The sequence below is a fragment of the Vigna umbellata genome, chromosome 9, assembly GCF_029865625.1.
Source record: "Vigna umbellata cultivar VRB3 chromosome 9, Vumbellata_1.0, whole genome shotgun sequence".
In the NCBI taxonomy this organism is placed as follows: Eukaryota; Viridiplantae; Streptophyta; class Magnoliopsida; order Fabales; family Fabaceae; genus Vigna; species Vigna umbellata.
The window spans coordinates 2,906,894-2,921,645 of NC_142173.1; the positions used below are offsets into that span (position 1 = coordinate 2,906,894).

At 32.0% G+C, this 14,752-nt stretch overlaps 1 pseudogene; it reads left to right on the top strand.

Moving 5' to 3' along the window:
• The first annotated feature begins 1,706 nt into the window (after positions 1-1,706).
• LOC148192316 (uncharacterized) lies at positions 1,707-3,551 on the top strand (annotated as a pseudogene).
• The last annotated feature ends 11,201 nt before the right edge of the window (positions 3,552-14,752 follow it).

Genomic DNA, 14,752 nt, shown 5'->3' on the forward strand with positions numbered 1-14,752 from the left:
AAGAAACATTTGAAAATGGGCTATTAACAAACCTTTTTATCATCACTCAATCACATTTATTTTCTTACTTTAAATGTCTTGTATACAACTCTAAATATATAAAACATGTTACACACATTTTGAAGTCTAAATTAAGATGTGAATATAGTTCAAAATACCAGGATAGAAAATCAGGTTATTTTTCTTTTATTCTAAAAGAAGTTCATACCATCTATAACTCAATAAGTTTATCACAAGTAACAAATTGATGAAATTATTCTTGTTTAATAAGTATCTCGAGTTTAAACTTTCTCTCTCTCTCTCTCTCTCTCTCTCTCTATATATATATATATATATATATATATATATATATATATATATATATATATATATATATACACACACACACACACACACTTGCATTAACTGTTAAAAAATTGTCTTTATGCAGTCTTGTACCAAAAAAATAACAGATATAAACCCTGTATGTTATTGTAAAAAAGCGAAAATAAAATGCATTTGTATTTTCCTCCTTATTTTTATTTTTTTGGTGCTGAGCTCCCATTTTTCTTATATACTGAAATTCATATACTGTCAACAAAATTAGATACCAATGACATATTTTTCATGAGCAGAAGTTAATAGTTATTTTTTTCTTTCCTTACTTTTACAATTGATTATGGTTTTGCCAACTTGATACGCAGTACTTAAACATGCAGATCCTAAACTATGATTTTTTTAGTATACAACATTACATGACTAAAGTGACATTGACAACTATAATATTGAGGACATATTTTTCCAATTAAGTAGAAGACAACTCAGAGCTCTCAACATGATCAAAACATAGTTGTAAAACTTAATTAAGATTGATTAATGTAAAGCAGGGATTATCCCTCACTTAAGCCAAGTGGAAATTTGAAGGAACATGGCAAGTTTTGACAAATATATGGCTGAGAGGGAGGTTTAATCAGAAAGTTTGGTACAAGAAAACATGTAAATCCTAGAGCATGTTGGTGATGTAGCAACAGAAAATAAAATTTGAAAGACAATTACCAACCTCCAAACTTCTTCTTTTTCACTCATTATATAGTCCTCTGAGTTCATAAACGGCTAGACACTCATCCCAGTAAGTTAATCATGGAGAAAGCAAGCACTAAATCTGCTTTTAATGTTTAAATGCTTAGTTTCATTTGTTATTTTGTTCTTTTCCTCAATAACATGTCCTAACTGTTTGACTATTGTTTTTTCCATTTTCCATAATTTTCCATGCATTTATACCACCAGTGAGTGTTCATCTATATGTTGTATGTTGATGTATATATTGTATGCTCCTGTATATTGTATGTTCATTTATTAGGCTACTCCTTCATTAAGTTAAGTAGTCATTTAATGTCCTATGATACTAAAAACATTCTCAATAGAATGAGAAGGGTAACAATACCTTAAAAACTTATAATGTACAAAATATGTAAAAGTACTCTATAAAAGAGAACTTTAATAATGTCAGATTATTGACTCCCCCAAATTGTACATACAACCACTTAGGATGTCAAAGGCATTTCAATACTGAGGACTTCTCTTTGGATGCCCTTATTGAATGCCTATGACAATAGTGTTGAAATTGCCTTCCATGTTTGACTTGAGTAGTAATAGGTTTATTACTTATGTCACATGGAGTGTTGCTATTTTGGCTAAGTTTTTATTTGTTTGGCTTGTCACAAAACATGGCCCATTTTGTCAATCATCGTGGATAGATGTACGACCATTGTTATAGTGGAAGGAGAGGTTTGAAGGAATCTTTTGTCATCGGAGTTGAACAGTTTGTGGAGACGGCCCAACGATATAAATATTATGTTGTTTATGGAGGGATTCGATGTCCATGCATCAAGTGTGAATGTACAAGGATTTTGAAAGATGAAGTCGTCAAACTTCACCTATACCAAAAAGGGTTCATGCCAAATTACACGGTTTGGACATTTCATGGTGAAGAAATTCCTTCGACCTCCACTGCAGCTGAAAAGCGGGTTGCATCAGGTTCGAATACTATTGTACATACATTTGAGATAGATCAATTTGCTGATATGCAAGAGATGGTCGACAATGCTCTTCGTCGCCATGCTGAACAAGAAGCAAACGATATTAATTATGAAGAGCCTCCAAATGAAACCACTAAGAGGTTTTACAATTTACTGACAGAGGCAAATCTACCTGTATTTGAAGGTTCAACTGAGTCAAAATTATCAGTGTGTATTAGACTCATGGCTGGCAAATCTAATTGGAACATGCCCATTCAAGCAGTGGACTTTTATACAAAATTGATGTTAGATTTGACACCACCAAACAATTTTATGCCGAAGAATTATTACCAAGCCAAAAAGTGTGTTTCAAAGTTGGGATTGGAAGTGAAGAAGATTGATTGTTGTGTTAATGGATGTATGTTACTCTACGACAATGAAAGTGGCAAAAATGATGCATTGTTGGTTGAATGCAAGTTTTGTGGCTCACCTCGATATCATATGATGCATGCTGGCCGGAGGCAAAAAAAACTCATTCCCTTAAAGTCCATGTTTTATTTGCCTATAATTCCAAGATTACAAAGAATGTTTACTTCAATGCAAACATCAGAAAACATGACATGGCATGATGGTAACAAAACCGAAGGATTTTTGCGTCATCCTTCTGATGGTGAAGCTTGGAAGCACTTCAATCGTAAACATCCATCCTTTGCTAGTGAATCGCGGAACGTCAGACTTGGTCTATGCTCTGATGGGTTTACCCCGTACATTCAAGCGTCTGCATTACCATATTCATGTTGGCCTGTGATAGTTACCCCATACAATCTACCACCTGAGATGTGTATGACAAAGTCTTACATGTTTTTATCGTGTATAATACCAGGTCCATCTAATCCCAAATCATTGATTGATGTATATTTGGAGCCTTTGATTGATGATTTGAAGAAGTTATGGAATGGTGTTTGGACGTATGATGTTTCAAGGAAGCAAAATTTCTTTATGAGGGCAGCCTTGATGTGGACTATTAATGACTTCCCAGCGTACGGCATGTTATCTGGTTGGAGCACGCATGGTCGATTAGCTTGTCCACATTGCATGGAACATACAAAGTCATTCCAATTGAGTTATGGTCGGAAAAGTAGTTGGTTTGACTGCCATCGACGGTTCTTGCCCATTGATCACCCCTTTAGAAGAAACAAAAAGGCATTTCGCAAAGGGCAAGTTGAAACGGATTTGCCCCCGCCCAAGTTGACTGGATCACACGTTTGGAGAAGAGTTAAAGACTATCCAAAAGTCACTGAATCTGGTCACAATAGGATAGAAGGGTTTGGAGAATGGCATAATTGGACTAAATGAAGCATATTTTGGGAACTTCCCTATTGGAAAGACAACTTGCTAAGACACAACCTCGATGTCATGCACACAGAAAAAAATTTCTTTGACAATGTCTTCAACACAGTTATGAATGTTAAAGGTAAGACAAAAGATAACGAGAAAGCAAGAAAAGATTTACCTTTGTATTGTGGACGAAAAGACTTAGAGTTGAAGGCGTAAGGTAACAGCCGATTATTTAAACCAAAAGCAAATTACACCATGTCAAAAGACGAGACAAGAATAGTGTGTGGATGGATCAAGGAGCTTAGAATGCCAAATGGATATGCTTCTAACTTGTCCAGATGTGCCAATGTTCAGAACGGTACTATTCAAGGGTTGAAGAGTCATGATTGTCATGTATTCATGGAGACTTTCATCCCTCTTGCATTCAGTTGTTTGCCAATGCACGTGTTAAATCCACTGATAGAAATTAGTAACTTCTTTAAAGATTTGTGCTGCACGACACTAAAGGAGAATTCCCTTAAAAAGATGGATGAAAATATCCCAATTATTCTCTGCAAATTGGAAAGAGTATTCCCTCCTGCATTCTTTGATTCAATGGAGCATATTCCAATACATCTAGCATATGAAGCTTGGCTTGGGGGACCGGTGTAGTACAGGTGGATGTATCCATTTGAAAGGTTTATGGGAGAATCCAAACGTTCAGTTAAAAATAAAGCTAGAGTAGAAGGCTCAATTTGTGTAGCTTACTTGCATAGAGAGACAACGTATTTTTTTTCACATTATTTCAAAAACTTCATGTTATCCCCCACTCATGTCAGAAATGAAATGCAATGGAAAGTTGAACCACGTGAAGGTGCATTATCAGTTTTCCGACAATCAGGCCGTCACGCAGGGAAAGAATTCACACATTGGTTAACTGATGCTGAATTCAATTCTGCTCATGTCCATGTCTTAATCAATTGCAGTGAAGTTAAGCGCGTACCTTGAGTATGTCATCATCCATCTCCTATAATTCCAACGACACACTTGTTATACACTAATGAATTTCATTTGTACCAGCTCATTTCTTGTTGTTGAGCAAGTCACAGAAGCAAATACTTCTGCTAGAATACTGATAATAGTTGAAAAACTGTTATTTTCATGCTTAAAATTGATACTAAAAGCAACCTTTAACACTTAGAAACTAGCTTAAAATCATGCTTTTGGTCATATTTTTAGAAATAAGAGAGCTGGACAGGTTTATGCTTGATTTCAGTGTTTTTATGCAGGTTTTAAGATGAATTTGGTGAAAGAAGTGAAGAAGGATAGAGATGGAATCAGAAAAGACATCAAAAAGTGCAAAAGGAGAAGCCGCAAGTACCGCTCAACGGCAGTTTACCGCTGAGCGACACTCAAAAACCCACGTTGGCTCCGCTGAGGGGTGAAAAGGCCGCTGAAGGGAGAAAAACAACTCACGCACTTACCGCTGAGCGGTAGTTTACCGCTGAGCGGCACTATTTTGGGCTTGGGCCTAATTTTTTGTAATTTTAGAATAGTATATAAGCTTTAAGACGTCCTAGGGTTTGTATTTTTGGCTGAGACGAAGCAAACACTCACTTTTCCACCCCTTGAAGGAAGATTTTGGATGCTCAGGCTACCTCCTCCTCTTTCTAGGGTTCTCTCTTTCATTCTTTCATTATTGTTCATCTAGTTTCACCATGAATATGGTGAACTAAACCTTGTATTATTGTTGGGGAGTCAATGTAGTCTTGTGAAACTCTCATATATGGAATTTGTTTTAACGTCTTATATTAAGATATATGCTTTCTTTCATCTTTAGTTAGGGTTCTTCCTCTTTGCTTATTGCTTGCTTTGTTTAACTTATTCATTGCCATGATTATTGATTTTGTCGATACGGGAACGTACGGGGAAGTCTAGATCCGGGGAATTTCTCCCAATAGCATATTGGTTGCCTTTAAGCTCCTGCACTTCTGAACTAATTACTAGGAATGCTAGGAATTGTATGAACTCGTAATTAAGGATAGGCCTTCTTGCAAGGTGATTTAGAGAGTGGCATTAGCAATTGATGATAAGAATGATGAATTCCTAAAAATATATGAGAGTGGATAAGATGAAATTGATAACCCCAACAATATACTCATCCATCGAATTCATTGAAGTGTTTGTATTCTGTTTTTCTCCATTGATCAAATTCATGCATACATATTTAATTTTTGTCTCTTGCATTTAAACCTACAATCAATTTGTTCTTAAAGTCTTAAATAATCAACAAATCATATAGCTAAACTAGGTCGTGAGTCCTTTGGGAAAACGATACTTGGTCTTACCTTGTTTTATTACTTGATACGATTCGGTCACACTTGCCGATTGTTAAACAAGTTTGTGGCGCCGTTTTTCGGTGTTCATAAATTTGTCATCAAATACACTCTGAGTTTCCCCATTGGTTTAGAAATCAGGTCTGTAGTTTTTCCTACGTTTAAAAGTCGGTTAATTTGACTCTTGCTTTCATAATTTTTTTAGTGTCTTTGTAGGTTTTTAATCAGGCATTAACTCCCACAGTTCAAGAGTTAAGACATCTCTCGAATTGGCCAATCAGATGTGTCAAAGAATAACATACTTACTTCACCAATGGTTACAAATTCCATACACATGAATGGTCTAAAGGAAAGAAAACATCTAATTGTAGTGTGTATGTCAAGGGCCTAACAGAGGGTTCTTATGATGATTTCTACGGCATCATTCATAAAATATATGAGCTAGAGTACAACAGCACTACTTCTCCAAACAGAGTAGTACTTTTTTATTGTGAATGGTTTGATCCTTCTAGAGCTGGTACTAGAGTTGATCCACGCTTTAATATTGTCGAACTCAACCAGAGATTAAGATATGGACCGTTTGATCCTTTCATTCTACCAATTAATGTCAGACAGGTTTATTATGTGACATATCCACCATTCCGCAATATTGACAAGCGTGGTTGGGCTGTAGCAATACAAACCAAGCCTAGAGGTCGCATTGACTCAAATGAGGTTGAGGAAGATGTTGCCTACCAACTTGACCAAATGTCACAACCACAAGAAATTATTGAAGTTGAACGTATAACCGCATTGGTCGACCCTGATGGTGATGGAGATGATTTAGAAGCAACAATACAAGGTGATGAAGAACAAGAAGAAGAGGAAGAAGAACAAGAAGAAGAAGAAGAAGCATAAAAAGAAGAAGCAGATGATGATGATGATGACGACGACGACGAAGAAGAAGATGATGATGATAATGACGATGATGAAGAAGAAGATGATGAGGATGAAGATCATGATGACGACGATTGAATGTTGGACATCTATTGTAGCAAATTGAACTATCATTTGAATAGAGTTATCTAAATTACTATCTTAAAAGTTGTATGCGATTATTTATAGATTGACTTTAAAAACCATTGATCCTTCCTTATTCATTTCTTTTTTTTCCCTTTATTTATAACCATTTCAATGCAGTAATGATAGGACAAGGTTCAGAACGTCCTGATAAAGGAAAGGGGGTAGCAAGGCCTAAAAAGAGGCAACGGCAGGCACCAAAGTATGTACTTAGGGTGCCTGCTAGACTACCTACCATTGCTGCCCCCGGTACATCATTTGTGGGGCCTCCTCCTACCCCTACAATACAGCCTCTTGCCCATGCAGTACACCCTTCTCCTACTCCTGCAGCACACCCTTCTACTACCCCTACAGCAGACCCTCTTCCTACTCCTGTGATTATAACCCCCACTTCTCCCCCTGTGGTTATTACCCCCACTCCTCCCCCTGTGGTTATTACCCCCACTTCTCTCCCTGACCCTACTTCTATACCTTCCTCATCTTCTATACCGCCTTCTGAGACTGTCACACCATCTGCTGATCCAGATTCAAGTGGTGATGGTGAAGGTCTTGACCCGCCCCTCCATGATCGACCATGGATTGAGCCGTATGGTAAAGGGTAAGATTTTAATCTCTTCATATAATTTGATGTTTATACCACTGTAATTGAAATGTCTTTTATTATGCAGGTTTATTCCATCTAGGGTTGCTTCCCAGGCCATCACGCGCTCAATTAAGCAACAGTTTTTAAGTCCATGGCCTACTTGGGAAGCAATACCTGATGACGACAGAAAGCCATTCTGGGAGCGCTTTCAGGTGAACAATCCATTAAACTAATTGTCCCTCTTATTTTAGTATGTTCATTAATCAATGTTTGTTCTGTTTAATGTTACAGATGAAGGTGTAGTGGAAACCTGAACATGAAACACAGATACACAGAAATTTCCACATGAAAGCATCTCATTGGCTTTCAGAGATGTTTAGGGATGCCCGCAATGCAGGAGACCGCCCTTACTGGCTGGGCGAACAAATTTGGAACTCTTTACTGGCTCATTGGAATACAGTAGAGTTTCGCAATAAGTGTGCCAAGGCGCAGAGAAACAGAGCATCTGAAAAGGGTGGCACCCTGCATACTAGTGGGTCGATAACCATTCATGAGCATGTCATTCGTATGGTAAAATTTCCTTCCCTAACTTTTTTTTTCATATATAAGTTATGTATTTTCTATTTCATATGTACACTTCTGATTGTAAGTTATGGTACAGGCACAAGCTCTGGGACGGGCGGTCCATGTTGATGAGGTCTTTGCACAGACTCATGTAAGGAAGGGCACTAATCAATTCGTTGATGAAAGATCTCGGAAGACTCATGTAAGCAAATAACACTATTACTATTACTAATTTTTCATTTATGTTATATCATTCCCTAACATTGCTTTTAATGTTTCAACAGGAAGAATTTTCTACGAGACTTTCACAGGTTAGATCTGAACATGAGTCAGCTCCTACACCGGATGATGGCAGTAATGCAGAAGACGACATACGTAGGACACAGTGCTGGGTCGAGATCGTTGGTGGCAAGAAAAAGGGTCGACTGTACGGTGCAGGACAACTTGCTGCAAACTATACAACATCGAGAGGAGGTACTCTGAAGCACCAACCTTCTTCTTCCACCACTACTCCTGACGAGGTCGTTCTCCGCCTCACGCAGGCACTGGAGCAACGTGACCAGGAAATCACTGATCTGAGAGCAGAGTTTACAAACTTTAAGGCCCTGGTCATGAGAGTTTTGCCAGAAACTCACAGGACGTACAAAATATCCCTCCGACCCAGCCATGACCCTCCTCGTCACCTGCTGCCCCTCAGCAGTCCACATCAGTCCAACCCTCATCAGTCCAACCCTCATCAGTCTAACCCACACCAATCCAGCCATCAATAGAGGAGCAGGATGATGAAGATCATTCTGATGATAACTATGTACATTATTAGTTTCATTTTCTTATTACTTGTTATAGAAACATTTGGATATTAGAACATTTGGAGTTTAGATCATTTCAATGTTAGATCAACTTGGTGACTTTGGATGTTAGAACATCATTAAGATTGATTGTTTTATGTTTTAACTATAAATACATGTTCTATGGATTAATGGATATTCTATGGATTAATGTATGTTCTACGGATATTGATCAAAGATTGCATCTTTGAGATGCACATTATGCAAGTCTGTATGTGCTTAAAAACTGTTATGCAGGTCTGATTGTGCTTGAAAACTGTTATGCAGGTCTGTTTGTGTTGTTGGTTTCGCCAGAAATACAATTGTCCCTTACAATTCCCTCCAACTTACCGAAGGCTTTTGCCCTTCGGTAAATACCCACGCTAGGTAATTACCGAATGCTTTTGCCCTTTGGAAATTACCGAAGGCTTTTGGCCCTCGGTAATTACCGAAGGACAGAAGCCCTCGGTAATTGTTAGCGACAAGTGATTTACCGAGTTAGCCGTCGATAAGCCGTCTGTAACTACCCTTTTCCGACGGTTTATGGCATTTTCCGAGGGCTTTTGGCCTTCGGTAATGCCCTTCTTTTTGGTAGTGACTAATTAACGTGTGATAATCAATTATCCAATTGTGGTAATTAATTATGCATTTAACGAATGCATAACGGTAAAAAAACTTGCTTACAAAATTCTCATAATTGCTCTTAATCATGGTTGTGCATTATAAAAAAGGGGGAGATTGTTGAGATTGTTGATAGGAATACAATTTCTTCTATCAACTTTTCACTCAAAAGTTCTTCTTAGAAATTAGAACTTTTTTGTACACTCTTCCATGCATGTATTCATCACGTTATTTGCAAGATCATGAGCGCTTGATAAGAAAGTAAAATCAATGGTTAAAATTATAAGCAATAGGAAAGCTAATTAACAAAGTTATGAAAAAAATAATTAATAAAATGAAATCTAAATAAAAATGTAAAACTACTGAAACAAGTAAATATTTTGAGATACCACACACCAGTGTTGTAGGCAAATGACCTTTATTGAGTCACAACAAGTAAAACATTTAAAAATAGGATCAGAGGATAATTTATTGCAGTGTAATTCACAATCTATCATACATTTTTCATATTCAGGAGAGACTTTAGAATCACATTTGAGTGTTTAGAATCACATTTGAGTGAACATTTAACACTGCATAAAAAAGCATCAGTTTTGCTATTTAATTCAACATGTGTATAACTCAAAAGAATCATCACCATATCTAAGGATGTGTATAACACTCCAATAGCTTTTATCTCAACTTTTTTCATATCTCTTTTGTAAGTTTTCTAAGGATTCAAAATATGAATAGAAGGAAAAGTCTTTGGTATTGTTTTAAGAAAGCTAACCATGAACTTATAGAGAAATAATTATTATAATTTTTACATTAAAAAATAATTAGTCAATAAAATTTATTTAAAAATCAAAATAATAATAAATTATTTATTATATAAAGATATAACTACTTTAAATGTAAATTTTGACAATATTTCTTATTTAAAATCCGATATTTAAATATAGTAAGGAAAAAATATTATAATTTTTCATGTTTAAGAATATTTAGTCAATAAAATATACTTTGACTTTAAATGTAATTATTTTGACTTTAAATATATTTAAAATATAATTACTTTAAATATAAATTTTGACTTTGTTTTTTATTTAAAATCGAAAATTTAAATATAGAAAGGAAAAGATATTACACTTTTTCATTCTTAAAAATATTTAGTCATTAAAATATATTTTAATTAGAAAATTATTATTATTTTATATATTATTTTATTATATAACTAATATATTCAATGAATGTAATTTTTCACTATGTCTCATAAATTTTAAATATAGTATTTAAATAGTTTAGGGTTAAATATGTTTTTCGTCCCTTAAGTATCACACGATTTTTGTCCTTATAGTTTTAGGTTTAATGTCTCAATAGGTCCTTATTTTCACCCGAAAAAGAAAGGGACCTATTTGAAATTCTGGGTGAAAATAGGGACCTATTGAGATATTAAACCAAACTTTTACTATTAGTCCTCAAAATTGGACGGCGTTAAATTTTAGTAGATGTGGCTAACGGCCAGCCTATGTGTGATGTCACCTTCCCTGACTACTTTTAATTGACATGGCAGTAAACGTGTGGTGGTCGGTCGGCCTGGTGGGTGGTCGATCACTCAGTCTGTTGGTCGATCGGTCTGGTGGGTTCTGTTACAATCAACAGAACAATGCAATAGAAGTGAATTATATAAAAGACCGAACAGTGTTGGGTAAAAACCGAACGGTTATGGTGACGGATGGTGTTCAATGATTTAATGTAAATATATGTGTGCATGCATGCGTGTGTTATTTTTATTTCTTTTGTTAAATGACAACCTTATAATATTAGTCATACGTGGACACTTATAATTGTTGCGCAGTGGATAATCAATTCATATTATAATGATGTAATAAGAAAGTAATATTTAAATTATGAAAAAATTATTAAGATGATATTTTGTGACATACAAATATGAAAACTTTTTTTCATTTAAAATTAGAAGTAATAATTTCTTCAAATTTTATTTGCAGCGATAGTTGAGTGAAAAGAATTTCTTGTAAAACAATTATGTAATATTTCTATAAAGTATAACGACAGAAGTGAATACCAAAAAATAAGACAATTAGTTGAGTTATGTTTTTTTCTATATCATTAAATCCCAATGATTTTACAACAAATGGAATTACCTGCAATTATATTTATAAATTTATTCCAAAAGCATTTATCTATTTCTTTGTATTATTATTTCTATAATAAAAATATTAAAAATAAAATATTTTTAAAACAAATTTTAGAATATTATTAAGTTTTTTTAACATTGTAAACATCTAAATATATATACTATTTTCAATATAATTTATAGTATCCTAAATATTCTCTTAAATCATTCTATTAAAATTCTCTACGAAATTTAATGGTAATTAGATATACTCAAATGATTATATATTATTAAAACATATAGTATATTATATTATTAATTTATCATCATTAACATATCAATAATATATATATATATATATATATATATATATATATATATATATATATATTAAAATCTTGTGTTATGAATATGTTAAAACAAACCAATAGTTTATTAAAATTAATGTATGTTATTATAAAATTCATATTTTACAAATAATACATTATTACCAAAATAAAATATGGACCAAGTTAATTAGACATAATATTATTATTGTACGACAAGTTAGCTTGTTTGACTTATGGATAATTATTTAAAAAATAAAATAAATTTTAAGTTTTTAAAAATTTGAATCTTTTTATTTAAGTTCTTTCTTTTAAATAATAGAAATTTAATTAAAATATTTTAAAAATGTAAGGAAAAACCTTCAAATGAAAATTTAATTAAAAAAATTACATAAAATACAACACATAATTAAATTAATAAATAAATATTATATTTCATGAAATTAAATATTTAATACCATAAAATATATTTAATGAATATGTCCTAAACACAATGTTTTTATATTTAATATATATATATATATATATATATATATATATATATATATATATATATATATATATATATATATATATATATATATATATATATATATATATATATATATAGATGTATATATATAAAAGGATGTTTTGATGGAAAACATTTTCTATTAAAGAATGATAAACTTTGATTACAACTATAGAATTTGAAACAGAAGATAATAAACTTTTTAGCACATATTTCTTCATCAGTATTAATTAATTTTAAAAACGTTAGATCTGTTAAGAATATAAAAAATTATAAAATAATAACAATAATGTAACTTCACACTATTATTCGAATGGACTCAAAGTTTTTTTTTTATGACGTCGAAATAATTGAGTTAAGATATGTTATGTGTCAAGCTAGGTTATCTTTAAAAGTAATTTAATCAGAGTATCTATTAAATATATTTTTGACTTGAACTAAACTATTTTAAAATTTATAAAATACTAAAACTATTAAAATTGTCACTTTAATCAGATTACATTCTTTGGATAAAATTTTGTCTTAAAATACTATAATAATTCGGAAGGGATCTTACATATTCATAGTTTTAATTTATATTATATCTTAATACCTTCCTCAAACACCTTAAATATCACTATTTTTTGTTAGAATACTTTGTAATTTTCTTCCTTAATGGAAAGTGATGATAATGTTGTTAAAATAAATTTTTTTATTTTATTAATTTTATTAATACTCAAGTTTCAATAGTACAAAGGAATACATAAAATGGAGGAAAGTAGTTACAAAATAAGTATGAAAATAATTGAACATTGTTTATCGATCAAGATTATTTCTGAAAATTTGGTAGGAATACAATTTCTTCTACCAAATTTCACTCAAAAGTTCTTAGAAATTACAACTTTTTTGTACACTCTTCCATGCATGTATTCATCACATTATTTGCAAGATCATGAGCGCCTGATAAGAAAGTAAAGTCAATGGTTAAAATTATAAGCAATAAGAAAGTTAATTAACAAATATATGAAAAAAATAATTAATAAAAGGAAATCTAAATAAAAATGTAAAACTATTGAAACAAGTAAATATTTTGAGAGAGCACGTACCAGTGTTGTAGGCAATGACCTTCATTAAGTCACAACTAGTAAAACATTTAAAAATAGGATCAGAGGATATTTTATTACAATGTGATTCACAATCTATCATACATTTTTCATATTGAGGAGAGGCTAAAGGATTACATTTGAGTGAACATTTAATACTGCATAACAAACCACCAGTTTTGCTATTTAATTCAGCACGTGTAAAACTCAAAAGAATCATCACCATAACTAAAACTCCAATAGCTTTTATCTCAACTTTTTCCATATCTCTTTTGTAAGTTTTCTAAGGATTCAAAATATGAATAGAAGAAAAAGTCTTTTGGTATTGTTTTAAGAAAGGTAACCATGAATTTATAGAGAAATAATTATTATACGTTTTTACATTAAAAAATAATTAGTCAATAAAATTTATTTAAATATAAAAATATTAATAACTTATTTATTATATAAAGATATAATTACTATATGTAAATTTTGACTATGTTTCATATTTAAAATCCAATATTTAAATATAGAAAGCTAAAAACGTAAGGAAAAAAATATTATACTTTTTCATTTTTAAGAATATTTAGTCAATAAAATGTACTTTGACTTTAAATGTAATTATTTTGACTTTAAATATATTTAAGATATAATTACTTTAAATGTAAATTTTGACTATGTTTCATATTTAAAGTCGAATATTTAAATATAGAAAGCTAAACACGTAAGGAAAAAAATATTATACTTTTTCATTCTTAAAAATATTTAGTCAACAAAATATATTTTAATTAGAAAAATATTATTATTTTATATATTGCTTTATTATATAATTAATGGGTTAAATATGTTTTTAGTCCCTAAACTATTGGCCGTTTCTGGTTTTCGTCCCTCTTTCAAAGTAAGGTACAATTTGGTCCTCATTCTTTTCGAAACGTTCGTTTTAGTTCTCGGAATTTTGGTTTTAGTCCTCATTTTTTGCTAAATGAGGACCAAATTTTTAAACAGTGTTTAGTTTTCGAGGACTAAAACGAACGTTTCGAAAAGAATGAGGACCAAATTGTACCTTACTTTGAAAGAGGGACGAAAACCAGAAAGGGCCAATAGTTTAGGGACTATAAACATATTTAACCCTATAATTAATATATTCAATGAATGTAATTTTTGACTATGTCTCCTAAATTTTAAATGTAGTATTAAAATAGTTTATTTAAAAGATTATTTAATATATATATATATATATATATATATATATATATATATATATATATATATATATATGGGTTTGTTAACATGTACACCCTTTTTTCAATCGGTACATTTTAGCATTGTGTACCGAGTTTTAGTAGACAAAAATACCCTCATATATGAATTCTCTGTTTTCAGGTTAAGAGTATTTGAATAATTTTCATTCTCAAAACTAAAATGAAAAACAAG